Source organism: Meleagris gallopavo, chromosome 4, assembly GCF_905368555.1.
Source record: "Meleagris gallopavo chromosome 4, MGAL_WU_HG_1.1, whole genome shotgun sequence".
Classification (NCBI taxonomy): Eukaryota; Metazoa; Chordata; class Aves; order Galliformes; family Phasianidae; genus Meleagris; species Meleagris gallopavo.
Window position 1 is genome coordinate 34,486,497 of NC_139407.1, and position 18,328 is coordinate 34,504,824.

General features: G+C 37.1%; 1 long non-coding RNA gene across 1 annotated transcript in view; it reads right to left on the bottom strand.

Annotated features, from left to right (window-relative positions):
* Positions 1–18,079, bottom strand: part of LOC146544470 (uncharacterized) — a 33,079-nt gene extending 15,000 nt beyond the window's left edge. The window contains exon 1 of the long non-coding RNA XR_014883025.1: positions 17,769–18,079. This is a non-coding gene — a long non-coding RNA (uncharacterized LOC146544470). The remainder of the gene's footprint in view (positions 1–17,768) is intronic.
* Between the last annotated feature and the right edge of the window lie 249 nt (positions 18,080–18,328).

Sequence of the window (18,328 nt, forward strand, 5' to 3'; positions counted from 1 at the left end):
ATGCATGTGTACCAAATACAGCATAAGTTATGCAAACATTTACATGTGCAGGCTTATCATACATCGAGAGTACTCAGACCAAAATAACACTTCTTGATATTTAAATTCTGTATTTTGAAGAAGCAAAGTAATACAAAATATGTAATTTCTTTTATTTGTAATTTAAAGGGCTGGTCTGTTAACAGCTTGTCAAGCTAAATTAATCAAAATTGTACTCCTGACAAATAATGCTCTTGAGGTGATACATAACCTCTACTGACATTACAGTGGCACCAGCCCATTTAAAAAAAACTTTAGAAAAAATAAATCAGAACAGATTCAAATGCTTACCTCTATATTTTCATTGCTCCTCGGAGGTGGGGAAACAATATGAGTCTTAAATATTTAGAATTCATTAGTGTTATCTCTGCAATACTGTCTCAAATGACCACCTCACTCCTCATAAACCAGCCACGGGAAAAAATCTCAAATATGAATGCAAATCTGAATATGTTACCAAAGTTCGCATATCAAAGGAAGGATGTACCAAATGGATCTGTCCTGGGTCCAGTGGGATTCAATATTTTTACTACTGACCCAAATAGCAGATTAGAGAATAGGCTCATTAAACTTAGAGTCTAGTACATTGTAGCTACTTTGGACAAGAACAGGATTCAAAATGGTCACGATGAACTGGAGATAAGAATGGAAAATGGAAATATATTTTTCAGCTTGTGCAAGTGCTAAGCTCAGCAATAAAAAGGTACGTATACAGAAGATAGGTAACACAGCTGTAAAGGGAGAAATGCAGATTGGAACGGGTACAGAAATTAGAACAGACATGAGTTAACAACATGTTGCTGCAGACACAGAAATGTTCTGGAATGCAGATAGCACACAAGTTTGTGAAGCAACACTTTGCTCTCCTAAGTACTGATAAGGCTTTATCTGGATCATTGTGCCTAGGTCAGGGACCACACTTCAAGAAATTTATGAACTGGTCAAAGACAGTCCTAAAGATAGCAGTAAAAATGATAAAAGATCTATAAAATATGAATTATAATGAAATATTTAAAGTGGGATTTTTAGCATAAGAGGCTGAAGGAAGGTTTGTTAATGGACTTTCAGACACATAGAAGGCTACTTTATCTAACTACAGAAATAGCAGTCCATGCAAAACAATTCAGATTATGTGTTCAGAAAAATATTATGAAAGGAACACAAACAGCAGAAGTGTTTGAAGATTTCTTGCATCCACACTGAAGACTTCAAGGCAGGCTGACAAGTATCTGTCACAAATGAATCAAAGGTGGTTGTTTTTGCCCTAGTATGATGCCATAACACAATGGAAAGCTCAGCAATAACAGCATAGTAGCAAAGTCCTGAGCTGTAGCAGGTGAGAGCATGCTCAAACGCAACAACCATGGGCACAAAAACAAAGCAAAGTACATGCTTACCTGGCTCCAATCCTTCCAGTCATTCAGGTTCACTTCAAGCACCTGAGCTCCCCTAGGTTGGCCCTGTCTTCCCACCAGGTGCTCAATCACAGGCTCACGCTGTGACTTAGCATTTCCACTACACCTGGACTATATGACTTAATTTTCCTTGTAGCTCTATGATCCTGTCCGTTAGGCTTCCTCTTTTTCCTACTTAAGGTCATGACATACACCATATTCTAAGATACGTATATCGTAGAGCCCAGTACATGTTTTTGCTTCTCTTCCTTCTACTTTCATTTTCTAATAAAGGGGAAATTCTAATTATTGTTGTTCTCTTTCAAACCAAATGTTTTACTGAAATATCAGCTTCTTGGTAACAGTCCAGAAAACTCAAGTTTCAAACTTTTTTTATAAGAATATTCTGGTCCTATTCAGATAAGCAGTGAAAGGCAGGAAGAGCCAAGCAAAAGCTTACTGTTTAAGGAATTACGATAATATCTGGCAGATTGTCCAGAAGGTTCATTATCTTGTGGAGTTGAGACAACACAGAATCACAGAATCACACAGAATGAGAGAAGGGTTAAGGTTGGAAGAAACTTTTGGAGGTAATTTGGTCACCCCCACTCTTCAAGCAGGGAGACATAGAGCTGGCGGCCCAGGACCAGTTCACAAGGCTGATCTGGATGTATCTCTCTCACAGAAAGAAAACAGAAAATTAAATCTTCAAAGCTGTCACAAATATCTCCAAAACCTCATTTCATTTACAACTTCAAACAATGGGTGCAGCTCAAACTGAGAGGACAGAACTGATGCAAGTAACCACAGGAATTAAGAAAGAAATTTTCTTTTATTACCAACAATGGTATTAATCCTTTTTTTTTTTTTTTCTGAGCCAACATGAAATGTTTGATTGTATGAAAAAAAACAGTATTTATTTTTTCAAAAGCAGCCCAAGGTTTTTTTTAATGAAATATCTATTCACAGCTTGTTTGGAGGTATTGGAGGAACTAGCTGAAAGGCACAAACCGTAATTACAAGCCCAATCATGCCAAGCCACCATGGACATTGTTCAAAGAAAGACATGCCAATTGACACCCTAAACATGCAGCGCAGAAAGAGGATTTGCTAGCAATGTGGGGAAAACTATCTCACATCAGCATTAACACTCTTTCACATCAGCATTAACATTGTTTAAAAGAAAATAAAAAATTATGTCAGCCAGTTACATAGGGGTTGGCTGCAATCTAGGTATGAAACAGTGATGAAGAGGGCCATTAATGCAAAATACAAGCCCTGAGTTTCATGTCATTAATATTTATGACTTAGCCTGAAGAGCCTTATTTAAATGCCACTGTGTGTGGGTTGGTGTGGAGGAAGATGGAGATCCTAAAGGAAGCAAGTTACTGTACTTATGCTAAAGTGTCAAATTCTTGACATGGAACAAAGCCCTTTTACCGACACAGTGTAGTAATAATTAACCTAGTGTTTGAACAGTTACACTTCATGCAACCTTCAATTTTAATGACATGAAATTGTAAAAACTAACTATTTTGTCAAGCTGCCAAGGGGAATACATTTGGATGGGATTTTGGAAACCACATATAATCTTTAACTATCATCTATTATTTTGGGCAAATTGCCTGAAGTGGACTGAACCTCAAATATTTATTTCATGCTGGCCTAGCACTTCTGATATTATGTTATAATTTCAGACGGACTATGTGCTTTGTTTAACATCATGCTATAACTCCTACCAACGCTTGCTGAGGTCAGAAGTAACTGATTTCCTCCTTTTCCAGACTGTGGGCAAGGAACTCCATGCTGCAAGGAGTACTGTCCTAGACCTTTGCCAAATCACAGGAGGTGATCCAGGTCTTCCAGAAGCAAAATTTTTTTGTATGCTGATGAGATTTACTATCTAGGTCCTTCCTTAGTGAAAGACAGCTCCATTCTGTTGGTGTACTCTGTCCTGGAATGACAATGCTCTGCACTTTGTCATACTAACACAGTGATTTGCTCTCATATTTTTATACAATTCACATAAGATTTGCATGAACTATGGAGCCAGTCCTCAGTTCTCTCTTTTTAATTGCAAATTGTCTCCTTCTCTTGACATAAGAAGTCTGTTTTATGTCATAACTTAATTCCTACAAGCCTCTGTGTTTCTTCAACTTCTCCTGTTATGTCAAGAAATAAATGAAGTGCATTGTACACATCATATTTTTCATGCAAGTGTCTGGCATGCTTATTGCTTACATAAAAATACAGCATTGTTTAGAAAAGAGAAAAAAATAGAGTGAGCTGGTATGAGACATTCACTTTTTTTCTAATGCAGGAATTCCTCGGTGATTAAATTTTTTAAAAATAATAATATTTCATATGCTACAAAGGAAAATCTACTTTTCAAAATGTAGAGGACACTCAAATGAAAACAAATGTATGATTTTATATGAATGAATTATCATATTTGTAGCATCAAAATGTAACATGAAATAATAATGAAACTAACTATTGAAAAATCCTTTTAATATGTGTTAATATAAACCTGATTGCGTGCTTTGTTACTCAGGAAATGTATTAATTTTTCAGTCACTATCTCCTTTCTGTTCACAGAAAGCCAAAGCTCAGGTTCAGCAGGAATCTAGAAACTTTTAAAGTCGGTCATGTTCAGGTAATTTGTAATTGTAATTTGGACTGTAAAATTAGCCCCAAAATAACAGTTTGGTTTCTTACTGATTTAAAATTGATACCAAGTACTAGACCATGAAGAAAACTCCTCCTAATGGTTGCTAATGAAGTTTTCTTTCTAGTAATTTATTTGGGTTAGTAAGGATTAGAGAATACACACAGAGAACTCCAGAATCCCATATGCATCAAAGCTCTGCATACTAAGCTCCAAGTAAAAAGCTCCCTGTTCATTTCCTGATTAATATAAATAATGTGTATGTTGAAAGTTGACTTCCAGACATTTGAGGGCAATACATTAACTAAAAAATTGATGTTGTTTTCTATTGCATCATTCACTTACTGAGTTTGCTCAGAATACTGAGAACCAAAAACAAAAAAAACATAAAACCATGACAGATGTCTCTGATATCCCTTATCCATTTTCTTTAGTCTTGACTAGCCTAAATACATTACTAGATCCCACTATGTAACTAAATTAAATAGGGACTTGATGGCACTACATGATTATTTTGTGGGCTTCCTACCTCATTTATTATTATCTTTTCATTCAATTTATCAAGAATAAATTCAATATTCCCTTGCTCTCAGGTTACATTTTATACACTTTGGTTCAAACCTATATTTAGTGCATTAGATTGCTAGCTAAAAACAACAGCAACAACAACAAAACAGCACATAACAACAACAACAACAAAAACAAACAACCAAACAAAAAACCCCACATTGTATTGTTCCGTATCTCTGGAATGTGCTATTGTTCTTTAATACAACAATACAACAAAACAAAGAAAACCAAATTATGAAAATTAGAGACCACTCACCTCAAACTGCGATCACAAGATCTGAAAGCATTAGCAGACCTTTCTTACAATGTGATCTCAGTCTACAGTCCATGTGTCAAACACAAATCACCAGAACCTCATGTTGCAAATTATACTTATTTGGGCATTTTGTAGAAAGATTGTATTTATACACATACTCTGATGGTATTTCGCTTTTATCAACTTATATGGTGGCTCTCAAATCTTACTTTCACTCTTACACATGTGCCATGCTCATCTAGGGTTCATATTAATGAGATCATAGATATTGGATGCCATTATCCTTTACAGGAGAACAATAAAAGAGACAATCAAAGAGACTTTTGATAACTCCAGAATGGCCATGCTCAATGTTAGGATCCAGGCTGCTTAGAGCACTTGACCAAAATTTTTCTACTGCAGATGCATTAGGTTCAGGGGGAGCTTGCCCACCATCTGGAATTGTTTCATTTTTACTGATCATCTTTTACTGCAGCACTATTACCTTATCTCTCTTTATTACCTCTGTACGATGCATATATGTGTGTTTCAGTAAGATTATCATTTAGTCATATTACTGCATTCTCATAATTGCATCAATCAAGTGAGTATTTTGGACATATAATTCCTTGGCATTTGATCAATTTCCTGAAAAGATAATAAGATCTTTGATCTCAGTCCTAGAGAAGGTCACTGGAGGGTGATCACAAAGATGTTGAACACATATTTCAGTGGACTTGATGAGCAGGACATCTCAAAAACAACTGCTTAGGTGAAGAGTTCAGCTAATCCTCCTGGGAGGTATGGAGACCCTAGAGCTGCCCTTGCAGTTAATGGGAGCTGAGGGTGCTTTGTATTTTGCATAACTCAGCTATAAATGCATTGCACTTAACTGCATAATCTCAAGAATAAGAGAACATCTGTCACCAATAACAGCAAACACCATCGGGGTTTGTATGACTGTATTCCTACAAACTTGAACAAATGAATCTCAAGTGACACTGGGCACTACTTCAAAGAAAAAAAATATATCTCTATATATACATTTACACTTGTTACTTTGTCCTTTTTCACATTTTGAACAACTGTAATAAAAGAATTTGCCTACAAAAGTTTTCATAAGAATAATTTGCTATTTTTGTTATCTCAGCTATCCTTTCAGAATTATATCATTTTTCTCTAACCAGTTCATTGAATACATCCAAATTGGTCATGAAGAAATTTGCTTTGCATTAATCCTGACCCTAGCCAGTAGCCTATTTTTTTTCTGTTTTTAAAGATAATATCAAGTGCTCTTCTTAATCTTTTCAGCTTCTGTCCCAAAGAAAAATGGTTGGTCCAGCCTTCTGCTTTTCTTTGCTGGTAGTAAAAAACAAATGAGCTGCAATATCAGCACAGTATCAGGCCAAAAATCTTTCCTGTCAGAGGAAACTAAATCTCTGGAACTTTGCCAAAAGAAATTCAGCTGAGTTGATTTGAACACTTCATACTGCTCATAATTCATAGTGTCTTCTTATTAATATTTTTAACGTCTGAAGGAAAATAAAATTATACTTCCACTGCACTATGAATACAATTTTTAAAGATCTTTTTAAAGACCTTTAAAGATCTGACTAGATAATTTTTCTTCTGACTTCTAATTAAGAATGTTCCTTCTGTCTCTAGTCTAAACAGATAGGAGAATACATGACCCACTCTAAAGTAGGAAATGGTTCTTCAGAAAGCTTTGGGAAATTCATCAGTTAGCTACCATGTACTCTAAAGGCAGTTAACCACAGCAATTGATGTTATGCTTTCCAAATTTAGCCCTGAAGAGATTGATATGCTCTGTGTGTGCCCCCAAAAGAATAATACCCAGCTTGAAAATCCAACTTGGGAACTAGTGGTAGAAAAGGATGCTGAAGTAGGCCAAATGAAACAAATATAAACACAGCTCTGAGAACTAGGAGGAAATTAGTGAATAACTGTAACAGCATATATAAACTGATGGAGACAAAAATATGTTTGTTTGGAATCTTGGAATTCAGAAGCAATTTATATCTAGTGCTGGGCTGAACTTTACAGTTGATATTTTAAAATGCTTGTCCTTTTCTATACAACTTGTATATCTTATTATAATTTATTAAAAAATCTGTTTCACTAAAGATGTACAGAGGCAAGTTTTGTAGGTAGCTTTTTGTACTTCTTTGACCAATTCCAACCATGCACATACACTTTCATAGATAATTTCAATGAACAAAACATCTTTGAAAGGCCTACACATTCACAGATTAAGTTGCAGCTTTAAAATGCCTAGCAGTTCTAAAGCCCCAAATGTCTTCTTCCGGACAGTTAACTCCACACTTGTCTCTCTATTCTAACCATAAAACTGAGCATTGACCTCCTAAGGTAATGCTTAATATTCTTATATGTCTTACAGTAGCATTTGAGGACCCAAATGACATGCTTCTTTTATAGTGGGAACTATGCAATATCTGTGATAGGACACTGCCTTGTAAATTAGCTCCTAGGGGACAGACTAAAGGCAGGAGAAGGAATAAGCTCATAGAGAAGAAATGTTAAGAGATCATCTCTATTGATTTTCAATTCAGGGCATTACACAACAGAATTCGCTGACTCTTAAAATATCATATAAACTATAACTACTTTTGAAGTGTCATCCTTTAAAGCTCTCTACTAAGTCACTAAAATAAAGATTTTTGTCTCTTTAGTAATGCAAAATAAGGATGTGCAAAAATTCTCCTTAGGTACACTTGGAATAAAGTCTCAAATACTTTGCTGCCAAGAGACCTAGCCTTCAAATACAGACACTGCAAGGTTTTCCTGGTTTTATCTGCTCTGTGCACTGTGTGGTGTCTGCATAGCACAGACATAACTGAGCTTATTCCAACCACACCACCTCAGCTGCTGAAAGCAGAATCCTTGTTAGTGCTGGCATCAGTGCAAGCTTATCACTCTTCCTTAGCCATGGTTCTCTACTACCAGGCTTCTCTAAAAGCTTTTTCAGCATTCAATTAAATTGTAAATTAAATAATAGTTCCTTTCTTTTCAGGCTATCTACGGTTTCAGAGAAACCTTATTTCTCAGACTATCATGAGGCCATGGAAAAGAAGACATAGGTAGATTCATTGGGTGAAAAAGTTTCCGTTATGATCACACTTCTAGATTACCATTTCCTTAAATTTGTTGACAAAATTTTACAGGTAGTTCTCCTTACATAACAGATATTTCTAAGTAAATCTTAGTTTAAGACTTACTAATAGTGGGTTGAGGTGTTTTTTTTTTCTCTAACTGAATTATGTTTAGCACAAATTTCATGAATGATTCTTCATCTGGGACATGAAAGAAGCCAGGAAAGGGCCTTATCTACAACATTGCTTGTAATATGGTTTATTAACCATTTCACTGGTATTAAATGCTTCAGTTCAATCCACCACTTTCTGTTGTGAATTAGCTACCAATTTTTCAGGGAAAATTTAATCTAAAGTAACTATTCAGGACAAGGCAAACCATGCAGCAGGCAAAGGCAGAACAAGTCTTTTCCAGCAGGAACACAATATGCCATACTATGGACAGCCCTTTGGACGCCGAAGGAAGGAGTAATAATGTAATATGATCCATTTTGTTCTCTGATGTAATATTAGTAGAGCTTGTCACCTTCCCTTTGTAAAGGCAGAAATCTATTTGACAAACCAGATGACCAGTTTGTCCTAAAAGACTAGCACTTTGGCAAAAGTCTGACCACTATTATTTCCCAGCAACTTCCCATAATCTTAATCATGGATTAAGATTATTAAGTATCAGCAACTATTTCATTGGTTGGAGTGACACAACAAAGAGAAGCAATGACTGCTGTGCCTTGCCAAGCATCACATAGTGAACACTCCCCAGCACTCCCCACTGCTGCACACTAACTGCTGCATACCATACCCTGCATCTGGGCTGCACTGAACTCCTAAGAGTGTGCTTTTTCCCCCGCAAAACAAGAAAAAATTACTTGAAAACTGTTTTTCTGATGTGTCCGGAAATAATTATTGGTTGATTTTGCTTTTTTTAATTTGTAATAGAAGACAAATTCCACTGCGACATTTTAATTCTTGCAGTGGTAAGAAGAATCTGAAGTTTCCTCAGTGTACTTCATGGTAGTGTGTGAAGAGTAGCTATACATATGAGTATTTCTAGTCTGGTTGGATAAAAGATATAAGCAGTGTTTGAAGGATCATATGGAACAGCATCTCCTCGCAGGTAAAGCCTCTGTGGTTTATAGCCCAAACCAACCCAAACCTTTTTTCTCTCCCTCTGATCTCTCCTGTACTCATTTACAGTAATCAGCTGAGAGTGTTGTGTGGTGTCACCTATATTAGAGGAAATTAACATAGGAGACAAAACTCTTTCCTGTACAAACTGTAGCTGAGTGGGAGAATTCCAGTTGTCCTGACTGAAAATGTAAAAGCAGGCAATGCCTTCCTTCTTACTTCAGCAGCAGGAATGAACCTCATTTTTTCCAGTTTGCTGTTTTCCAGATGATCTCTTAGAAGAGATAAATTGGCAACATTCTTCACTTTCAGTACCTAACATATGTTCACGTATCAAATGACTTAATTGTCAGTACATGGAATAATGTTAATTAAAAATCAGAAATCAGTGCTCTAGTTTAGAAGGCAAGAGAAATGTAGCCTATGACTAAGTCAATCCCACATAATGGCAAATTCAGTTAGGTCAAAATGACTGCATGCAAGCTGGTATAGAATCACAGAATCATAGAATCATAGAATGGCCTGGGTTGAAAAGGATCATAATGATCATTGAGTTTCAACTCCCCTGCTATGTGCAGGGGTATCAACCACCAGACCAGGCTGCCCACAGCCACATCCAGCCTGGCCTGGAATGCCTCTAGGGATGGGGCATCCACAACCTCCTTGGGCAACCTGTTCCAGTGCTTCACCACCCTCTGCATGAAAAACTTCCTCCTAATATCTAACCTAAACCTCCCCTGTCTCAGTTTAAAACCATTCCTTCTTGTCCTATCACTATCCACCCTTGTAAACAGCTGTTCCCCCTCCTGTTTATATGCTCCCTTCAAGTACTGGAAGGCCACAATGAGGTCTCCCCGGAGACTTTTCTTCTCCAAGCTAAACAAGCCAGTTCCCTCAACCTTTCTTCATAAGAGAGTATGTCAAGCCTCTGTTCAGTGCACTTCTTCATATGGGACTTCTGAATATATACTGTGAATTAACATCTCTCTCCTCTGTTCATTAGTACTTTAACATGGCATTGCACAACTTATTTAAATGGGTTTACAAATGTTAAAGGACAATAACTCACACTGTTTTGAAAAGTAAATATTTTACACCTGTTTTCCAGCTATAGCAAAGAGAATTAATGAAAGTAAATCCTTGCCCATCCTAGCTACTAAATTATGAATTATTTTTTTTAATTTAAAGAAAGAAAGAAATTAATAATTACCAATAATATAACAATAATTTCTTTTAACAATAATTAGTTATAATAGCAAGGAATGGAAAAAAATAATCCTAGATTAGAACAGCGGTAAAATGGAGAGGAGGAATTTTGACTCTCTGCTATAAGAAACCACTATAAAAAGTCAATTAGACCAAAATTGCAAAAAACAGATGGAAGCATAACTAAAGCCCTGCTTGTACATGGCAAGAAATTATGCTGTTGGCAGCCCTGTTCATGAAACTGAGAACTTGAGTCACTAAGACACTCAGTGTCTTTCTCTGATTCACAGCTCAGGATTCCCATCCATCTCTCACAGGTATTTTATTTCTGGTCTCCACACCACAGCCATAGATTAATTTGTGAGCTGGAAACTCTTTTCCTCAGAGCAAGCCAATTCAAACAGCAAAGCCAGCCGAGCAGTAGCTAAGCCCCCCACCTCGTACACATCTGGCTGTGCCCAAACACTGATTGTGCTGTCGGGACAGACCAGAGCACCAGGTCCCACCACTGTTCTCTCTTTTCATTCCATGTGTGCATGGCAAAGCACGCTTAAGCCGTAAGATGAGCACTGGCTGATGTGAAATTAGGAATTCAGGGTGAAGCACTGTGTGGTATGACCCAGCTGTCCCTCTGCTACAGCAGGGCTGACTGTGCTTGCACGCCTATATCAAAAAAACAGCCACAAAATATCCTAGACTGTTTTTCCTCTCCAAACTGACTGTCTGTTGTTTTTTCCCAAAACACGAGTCCATCTGTGTCTTTCCAAACTATGGACACGCAGAGACATCTGCGTCATTTTTTAAAAAGCATGTGTGTTTGCTGCTCATGGAAAGCTGAAACTTGCCAAGAAATAATTGTCAAAACCCTTTATTGTTTTCTTTCTTTGTACATGTTATTCCTGAGCAAAAATGTCCTGGATCTCCTCTCTTCCCAATGTACATCTGAATCAAGCTCATAGAGCTATGGAAAATTAGGTCCTTAAAGAACAAGAACAAATATTCTTTGATTCAGAAAGCATTTATTTAATTAATTTTATCATGTAGAGGATCTATGTCTACACTAAGTTCTTATTGAATGCCACTTTGGGGTAGCAAAGGTTCGCATGGCTGCTATGGCTCACCCAGTGTGTTATTCACTCAGACATATCCAGAGTTATGGACAGTACTAAGAATTTCCATGACAGAGCTGGAAGCAGAGCCAAGACCACGTCTTTAAACTATCATGGTAAACAAGCATTAAAAATTTTATTTTGGAAAAAGCTGGTAAAGAAAAATAGCAACAACTATTAAAGCAAAATTAGCAAGGTGAAATACTTTATCATTGCCCAGATTTGGTGTTTCCCTATGGTTTTAGTAGAAATACCACTTTGGGTGCAAATGTCCCAAAGAGGACAAAATGTCATTTTGAACAAGATTCAAAATGGCCTTGTGAAGCTAAATGCTGTCCCAAAGCTACCAGTGCTCCAGCTCTGGAACCATATAAGCCACTCTTTCCTATAGAATCATAGAATCCTCAAGATTGGAAAAGACCTCCAAGATCATCCAGTCCAACTATCCACCTACCACCAATATTTCCCCACTGAACCACGTTCCACTGTACAATATCTAAACATTTATTGATCATCTCCATGGCTGGTGATTCCACCACCTCCCTGGGCAGCCTGTGCCAGTGCATGACCACCCTTTCAGGGAGGACATTTTTCCTAATCTCCAACCTGAATCTCCTCTGGTGCAACTTGAGGCCACTCCTTCTAGTCCTATCACTAGTTACATGGGAGAAGAGGCCGACTCTCACTTTGGCACAACCTACTTTCAGGCAGTTGTAGAGAGTAATTAAGTTCTCCCTTGAGCCTAACTCCAGCCTAAACAATCTCAGTTCCCTCAGCTGCTCCTCATAAGACTTGTGCTCCATTCCCTATAGAATGTATTTCACAGTTTATCCTCTTATCTTCATTACAATTAATGAAATATATTTCAGTAAAATGAAAATATTTTTCTTCTACTCTGCAAAATCACAGAATCACAGAATAACACAATATGGAGACTTTCCCGAGAAGAAAACAGCTCTACAATGATAACATCACTCATTAAAAATATAAGATCTGCTATGCAGTGTTGTTTACAATTTATCCTTTTTGTGGAAGGAGGAACATTGTTGTGGCAGTCAGGATTAAAAGTTCTGGAAACAAATCTAAGCCTTATATCCAAATATTTCAGGTGCATTCTTAAAATGCAGCAGTAGTTCTTCATTATCCTTCTTTATAATTAGGAAATTGCACTTGAAAGCTGCAGCTTTTCCTTAACTAGGGAAAGTAGGTTACTCAGAGACAAGGGAACTGTAATGTGAAATGTTCAAAATGAATGGGATGACAATATAAACAAAATTTAAATATTTTTGCTTCTCAAGACACATATTTAAAATCTGATTTACATTTCCTGTGGTAAGGACTTCTGGCAAAGTACCTGAAAATACATACTTATGGGAATACAGTACAATTTCATAAATATCAGCATTTATCTTCAAAAAATTCCAAATCAGTACTGAAAACACAGTTTTATTCATCAAACGCAAATCTATAAAATCTTAGTTGCTCATGGCATTACTTTGCAATCTGGAAGTAATACAGACTGGGAAGTAATACAATACTTTCTGAGTGAAAGAAGTCATCTTCCTATAAGAACGTCCTTGGTGTCTGGAAGGCTTCTATCTTAAAAGTGTGTTATGAAAGTACTAGAAAGTTAGAGGAAGGGCTGGATATTTCACAGTACTACCAGCATTTTTCTCCCAGAACTATTACCCTGTGGGAGTCATATGAACTTTCTTTGTAGACCACAATTTTTGCTTTAGAATGGCTCAGACTGTACTGAGCTGCAGGTATTTTGAAAACAAAATTAAGTTTCCATACAAGGTTAAAAATATTCTCTAAGCCTTCTCCCACATCAGACTGCAGGAGCTGAATGCTACTAAGCTATCAATACAGTCAGTATATTTTTCAGGAACAAAATATAAACATTGAGTTAGAACACTTAATATAGGTTTGCTAAGTACTTTTGCTTCCTTTCTTGGTCATGGTTTTGAGAAACTGTTTGTTTAAATGTGGAGTAAAATGAATAGGTTTCCCAGACTTCTCTCCTTTGCCAGCAAATATAGTGCTCACCGTATATTGCATAACATACAGTGAAAAGGAAAATGAAAAAAAGATCTTCTAATTAAAACACTTGCTGTCACTAGTCCATTTGTTGTCGTGGGTTGTTTGTTTATTTATTTATTTATTTATTTATTTATTTATTTATTATCTTTTTCCTATAAATGTGCACCTAGCACCCCCTCAGTTTCCACTGACATCCAAAGGGAAGGATCTGGTCCTTAGGAATAATGGTGAAAGTCATTGGTCTAAAATCTGTACTAGCACTAATCCCAGTAGTTTTCCTACCAATCCTAGTAAATGCTGGGCAGGTAGTTCTGTGCAACTGGTCTAAAGGGAAAAACACTTAATATGGAGCTATAGTCAATTACAGTAAATGCGTGGCACTTAGACCTGAAGAATGCTATTCCAGCCTCACACCCCAACTTGTTTTCTGAGTTGGCCAGCAGCAGCAAAATATGAAAGAATCAGATGTGGCAAAACAGCCGAGCATCATTCACAAATTAAGCCACAAATAATAGGAGAGCATACACTAAAGTAAAGTTGCAAGTGCAGCCTCAAGTATTCTTCTTTCAAGGAAACTTTCTAGCTCGCAGGAACAAAGCCCACCACTCATCTAGAGGCTGTTTGGCAGTGTACAATAAGTGAGATTTTTTTTATTCCAGTTGCTTTCCAGTAGACTGTGTTAACATAAGAAACTCATTACTACTTTCATTATTGGCAAAACTGCAGTGTCCTAAGGGAGCCAGCGATGTGAACAGACTGAAAGACTTCTTGGACACAGAAATTTGCGGACACTAACAGTGCTCTCTGAAGAGCGAGACACGCAGCGTGCTCTGTGGATGTGAACCTCCCAGTGACAGAGCAGTGCCTTCCACAAACACTTCAAAGCCCTTACGTATTAAAGTAGAAAAGACTTCTATCCTTAATTTCTGGTAAAAGTAACTGAGAAGGAATTTCAATTCAGTATACAAAATAATTTCCTTTTGGATCCATGGAGATGGACCGAATGGAGTCTGATAACAGTAAGAACAGTAAGAAAAGTCCAGGTATTAATTTCATATCCCTTTTCAATGAATTTCTGTATCATCTGTTTGTCTAACATCTGTGAATAATTCTGCCGCTAGAAACTACCAAATGCAAGTGAAAGCATCTGTGCTTCACATAGCACAGCTGTCTGAGTGCTGCTGCTCTCCCGTCTGCAGAGCACATGCCATGCCAGCTGTTTGACAGGGTGAATGGGAAGGGAGATTGATGAAAGGCTCTCTCAGAGAGGCCGTGGTGCACTTCAAATGCATTTTTTTCTTTTCACTCCTCTGCTTTTATGTACTGCTCATACTGCTTCAGTTATTTTACTTCTTTAATCTGATGAACATTAATGAAACAGTAAGCACTTCTCCCAGCACCGATTTTTTAATAATTTCTTTAGACATCGAGTTGAAAGTCTGATACAGCGCCAGGGTCAGACGGCTCAGATCATGCAGCTGTGTCCCTGCGGTAGCACCCCAGGATTTATGTAGAAAGTTCCTATTCCACTTTGTAGTCAGTGGAAATCAAGAAAGCTTGCAGTACAACCAGCTTTCTAGTGGTCAGTAATGTTCTGTTCTGGAGGGAACATTGCTGTTAATTAAACAAATGTTTCTACCTTTAATGGCTTTCTTTAAATTATTTCTCTTCATTGTTTGTGCTCAGCTTGGCGATAAATTTGCACTACTGAGGAATAAAATATCAGTTATATTTTTTTTCATTTCTGAAAGAAAAAAACAACAGATTAACCTGAACTCTAATTACCCTTTTTGTCAGTGGGAAATAAAGTAAATATTAAGAAAAGCTTTTCTCATCACTTTGAAGGCTGTTTTATCTGTGTTTACAGCTTTTTTCGCTTGAGCTTAATGAGCATTTGTGTGGACAAAATTGGGTTGGCATTAACAGTACGCAGAGTGAATTTTAGGCCTGTAAGAGATTTGCTATCTCTGAATTAGATTCTTGATTAAATAAAACACATTTTGGCAGGCGCAGAGTTGCTTTTTAAAGGTCAAGACATTCAGACAGAGAACAGAAACAACACTATGTACAAAACACAAAGGCTCAGTCCATATCCCAAGGACCTTTACAAAGAAGCACAGCTCTCTAAGCAGTATACAAGTGAGATCAAAATGACAGCAATAAATCAGAACCACTAGTGTGCATGTTCAGACAATGATGGCTCACTATTGCTATTAATTTGTATTCCTAAATGCTAGGGAATAAGTGTTTTCTGAGGAAGACTTGAATAGGAGAAGACTTACTTTTGCACTGGAGTTTAAAATATTTTCAAGCCCTGGCAATGATAAGAGCACAAGCAAAATGCAATAAAAAACACCAACACTACACAAGACTAAGACACTACAGTATTCTTAGTCTTGATCTGTAAGTTGTAAGGGCAATACACAGAGGTGCGCTTCTTTGATTTCTTCCATAAAAAAGTTAAAAATGGGAAGGAGAACAAAAGTTAAGTATCTGTTACTGCTTTTGAAGTAGTGGGGAAGAAATGTTTAAGCTCAACCATAGAAGAGGCAAAGAAGCAAGAGAACAGGTAGATTCCAACCTAAAGTGGGAGCACAGTTTCTTCTGAGAGCTCAGAACAAATGTAGTTGTGTTTTCTTTTTGTTTGTTCTTGTTTTTGTTTTTTTTGGGTTTTGTTTTTGTAACCAAGTGATTTTTAACTGAATTATGCTAATGTTCCAGACAATAAAAAGCCTGCACAGGAGAGCCCTCACTGTACAAATATTGTCTGGGATGGTACAGATCTCCAGATGAAGCTCCAGCATGGGCACTTTGCAAGGCTCTCTGCTGTGCAAGTGCTGTTGCCTCCTGAGACTTTAACAGTGCATCTCTTTAATTGCACACCTATTTTTTGAGCTGGTCATGATCCTTCACCCTTCCATCAGTTTTGTCAGATGCTGGTGGATGTGAAGGATTGTGAAGCTAAAAAACAGACACTTCTCTGTGTCACAAACTGATAAACTATTTTCTCCTTTACTCAATTGTAGCATGAGTTTCAGAAATGATTTAATGTTACCAGTCGTGAGCTTCAGAAAAACAGTAATGAAAACAAAAAAAAAGGAAATAAACTACTTTTGAATGAGGGTGTTTGTTTCACTCAGCTGTCTTAATGACCCGAGCCACTTTGAATGAGAAACAGCATAACCCTTCAGGGACAAGCACAGTAAGAAGTCTTAATAAGTGAAAAAAATAGTATTATGCATGTTTCAGATCAATGCTCAGTGGGGTTGTATCTATCTTTAAAATCTACATTCTGCAAGGTTTTGTGGCTGAAGAGCACTTGGGGGCATTGTAGCCTTTGCTTTGTACTTTACTGAATAGTTAAAAATCAACTTTAATTTCTTATTTTTCTCCCCTGAAAAGAGCAATAGGCATTATAGGATTCCAATTCCTGGTGTTTGTTTGCCATCATTTATATATGCATATATATTTATACATATTGTGTACACATTTTCCATTCTACATTTCTTGAACTGTAGCAATCAATAGAGATACAAGATTATAGCAGTGATGAAATTTGTTTTACCTTAGAGTAATATTAAACTACAGGCAACAGTTAAACAGAGAATCAGTCCATATAAAACGAACATCTTTCAACCTCAATAAAATTCCAAATAATCAGGAAAGCTGATTTGTGTTCTTTTTTCTTTCACACAACTCTGAATTCACTTACCTCACTAAAGCTGCTTTTAAGTAGAAAAATAGGATAGTATTTTTATTCACAGACAGACTGAGATCAGAAAATTTAAGAGTCAGACATGAAGTAATTAAAGGGAATAACAGTGATCTACGTCCTACAAACTAACAAAAAGATGTTTCCTGAGACAGAAATGATAGGAGGAAAAATTAATTAATTTCTAAAAGACATTTAAATAGCAGATTGTTAGAAGACATAAATTTACCAAAAGAAGTGTTCTGGTTCTTTTATTAATAACGCTGAATTCCCATTATGCTGAAAAAAAACATGCAGTGGCAAACCTTTCTTGACTTATCCTGAGACTTCAGGAACTTAAAGACCTGAGGAAGAGATATAGTTCCTTTGGCCCTACTGTGGCCTTTTTCCTGTAAACACAAACCTCGGTCCTGTCAATATTAATCTAATCGGCAGAGCTGTTTCCTTACGAGACCTGTAAAGTCAGCTGTCAACACACAGAAAGCACTCTTCTAGATCATTAATAAAGAAAAACATGACAGATACAGACCACGTACCTCCTGCACACACACACACGTTCTATCTTTCTGTCCATTTTGCATCTCTGTTCTCTGGCCTCCCATGGAAAAGAGAAAAATGGAAACAGTGGAAAGGTGAAAAATGTGTTCATTGCAGGGTGAGGTGATAGGGCAGGGCTGCAGCCTTTCCTCTCAGGCTGTCATGGGCTGTGCTGCATGTCAGCTCTTTGAGGTGACTGGAGCAGTGAGAACACCACAGGAACTTCTGCTTCCACATAACCATTTTACTTGGGAAATGAATAAACCCAAAATAAATTAAATCAGTGCAAATAAAAATTAAATGTTTTTTTTTTCTTCCAGGTCTCTGAAAAGAGACCAGACTGTGCAGGCAGACAGAGGGGCCAGTCAGGCACAGCCTACAGCTCGCATGCAGCTGGCAGAAGGTTTCAGCTCATGAAGAACCTCCTTAATGTTCCTGCCTGGAACAAGCAGCTCAGCAGAATTGTATGCTTATTTCTGTATTACTGTGTCCATCTACCTAACTTTTTTCTGGCTCACACAATCTGATTCCTGTGACTAAAATCTACACCAAAGCCTAA